Source organism: Lathyrus oleraceus, chromosome 7 (assembly GCF_024323335.1).
Source record: "Lathyrus oleraceus cultivar Zhongwan6 chromosome 7, CAAS_Psat_ZW6_1.0, whole genome shotgun sequence".
Classification (NCBI taxonomy): Eukaryota; Viridiplantae; Streptophyta; class Magnoliopsida; order Fabales; family Fabaceae; genus Lathyrus; species Lathyrus oleraceus.
The window spans coordinates 65,940,480-65,944,004 of NC_066585.1; positions in this window are offsets into that span (position 1 = coordinate 65,940,480).

The window sequence follows — 3,525 nt, forward strand, 5'->3', positions numbered from 1 at the left end:
AGGGTTTGGCAGAAAAATTCAATCGAGCAAAAATGCAAATGAGAGAATAATGTTTTTCTGTGATGGCTGCTGCAAAAACTAGGGTTGGATTTGACAGAAATGAAGCTTAAATATCATCTGTTTTGGCTTGGTTTAGGAAGTGCTAATCTTGGTTTGTCTTAATGAACTCACTTGCTTTTTTGCTAAGTTGAAAATATGGAAGTGGAGGGTGCAAAACCCTGGTCGAACTGGGCCTCAACAGGCTGCACATAACCAAGTCATTTTCTGTTTTTAGTCTGCACTTGAGTTGCTAGCATGGTTTTGTTCTTATGAGTTCATTTGCCAAAGTTTTGCTAATTACACATATGGAAATGGAAGGTGCATGACTGCATGAACTGGGCCCTAAACAGGCTGTATACAGACCAATGCTTTTGCTGTTTTTGGTTGTACATGAAAGGCTGTCCTTTGTTTTGCTCTTTTCACACCATTTGCAAAAAATACCAACTTATGCAACCTTGGCCAAAATGGTGGTGGAATGATGGTATGGACATGATTTAGGGCTTTGAGCAAGTCACAAATATGATTTACAACATTTCCCAATTGGCCAAATTAAGAAAAAGTCCATAAATCAAAAAGTCAAAGTTTGGTCAAACTTTGAATTTAAATGAAAAAGGTCCAAAAATGCCATTTTGATTGGTAGGGTTTTGGTGCATGAAATTTATATTTTTGGAAAGAGGATGAAAAATGTGGTTTGTAGGAAAAAACCCCACCAATTTGGCCTTATGGTTTGAGAGATATGGCTCTTTGAAGTTCAAAAATTGGTGAAACTGATTTGATCATATCTTGACAACCACACATGGGATTTGGGTGTTCTTGGACTTTTTGAAAATGGGAGAGCAAGATCTTCAACTTTCATGTTGGGCAAAAATTCATTTGAAGCTTGTATCATGATGTAAGTTTAGGATCAAGAAGTTTCCATTTTTGGCAGTTGAAATTACAGGTCCACTTTCTATTTCTGGAAATTTTCTGATTTCACTTGATTTTCTTCCATGATGAGGTTGAACATGATAGATGAGGCTTATACAAGCATGAATGAGCTCCTTCAAATCAATTCTACCCATCAAATCACTGATTAAATCCTCAGTTGACCAAGTTTGACTTTTCTAGGGTTTTGAGTGACTGGGCCACTTCTGATGAATTCCAAACCCTAATTCCTTGAGAACTCGACTTCAAATGATATCCCAAGATATATGAACTCTTGATTATTGATCATGGTGCCCAAATTCTGCAAGAATGGCCACCATCCATTGCTTTGACTGACTGTTGACTGACTTTGACCTAATTGCTTCATCTGCAATCAACAAGGTTAAACTGACAATATTTTTGTATTTTTTGGTTAATAAAATATGAAAGGCAAAGATATACAAATGCAAGACATGCTTGGTGATCAAGAAACAACCCACAAGGCAACCCACCCACTAGGAGGGAAACTAGGGCATGCAGTGATCCTTGAGGCCATGATATGAATGATATGGGCCATGAGGGATCTTAGGGCCCAAAATTGGGGTCTTACAATGAGTACCAGAATTACATTACCTACCATCAGTTACTAGGTAGGAAGATAATGTAATCTGACAGAGAGGCATCCGTTACCGGTTAGGGTAAACATATCAAGGATGACTCGCTGAGGGAAACATGAGGCGTATTCATTACCAGTTACTGGGTAAGAATAACCGATTGGGGAAAAGCCAAATAGGATTTACAACTACCTGTTACTGGGCAGAAGACCAAAGAAAGAGAATATTCATCACTGGTTATAGTGAACATATCAAGGATAAACTTAAAGGGAAGAGTATCCGTCATCGGTTAAGATGAACATATCAAGGATAAACTGCCGATAAAAATAGGAATTATATCTATCAGCTACTGGATAGAATACCAAAAAAAGAATATTTGTCATCGGTTAGGATGAACATATCAAGGATAGACTTAGCAAGATTTACAACTACCAGTTACTGGGTAGAAGACCGCAAAGACGAGAAAACCCGTCATCGGTTAGGATGAACATATCAAGGATTAACTCGTTGGGGAATGAAATAGGGATTACAACTACCTTTTTACTGGGTAGAAAACCAAAAAGGGGAGAATATCCGTCATCGGTTAGGATGAACATATCAAGGATAGACTACCTGGGGAGACGTAAAACGAATCCGCTGGGAAAAACAAGAGGAAGTAGATTACTGTTACCGGGTATTGGGTAAGAGTAAAGTACTCGCAGATTGAGAAGAATATTACCAGTTATTGGGTAATAGACTCTCAGGGGACCAAAAGCATCAATCTAGGTAATAGCTAGAAAGAAACGGTCAATCAAAGACTCGATCCAGTGAGAATATAAATCAAGGGGAGTGGTTCCATCCAAATAATCAACTGGGGAGGAAGCTGAAATAATAATCATCCATGAGAAAATAACTCAGTGGGGAATGAGAAAGGTTCGATTCTTTCTGCTTAAGGGGCTGACACTCTACAATTGAGGGAGGACAGACGCACCAAATCTATGTGGGGAAGGGATATCACCATAGCAGAGGATCAGAAAATAGAGAATCAAAATGCAATAGTAATGTAATAATGATATATTGTATGAATGTATATGTATATGTATGTATATGATTGATGATTATGCTGACAAAATAATCACAAGAGATACAGATGTCACTGATTTGAATCATCGCTACAACACTCGGCTAATCTCGACATGATGGAGGCATCAACTGGAGAAAAAGTTAGGGATGAACATAAATCATCCACCTCAAAATAGCTCGACCCTGACTAGGGAAAGAGAAAAAATCTGCTGAGGATCTGAATCATCAACTCTGCGGGGAATTTTAGGTCAACACCATACCGAAATGGGAGACAACCTTGTAGAGGACCAAAAATACTACTCAAGAATTAGTGTCGGCGGGGTTCGGGGTGAACTTTACTAGAGAGTTGAGGGGAAACAAAACCTTGCGTTGGATCTATGTAAACCGTTGAGAATAAGTGCTTAAAACTCAGTTGGGGAAACTGAATTGTTGAACCAACTGCTTGGGGAAAGACCAACAATGCTTTGCATTTCTAAGACTTACATGTTCTTAGACTTACATGTTCTTAGACTACTGTTGATATTCCTTATTGAAATCGATTGCTCTTTTAAAGTAATTGCTTTTATTATTTTAAGAAAAAAGATTTTGATTTTTAAATTTAAGTTTTGAAATTATCATCATAAAAATTCAATTCCATTTGGCTGAAAGATAAATAAAAGTAGAAACAATTGGATAAAAAGCTCAATTTTATATAATAGAATGGTAGTCTATAAATGACAAGACTCCATAGATATTTACATGGAAAAGGGCTACATTGAATACAATGATCACTATTCCTTCTACCAAATTCAATGTCCATTATGCTCTTGGCTTCGGTTGAAGATGACAAATCAGAACCAAATGACTTGTTCAAGAGTGTTCTCAGACTGGAGATCAACCGAGTGCAGTTACTTGCCATAATCCCTAA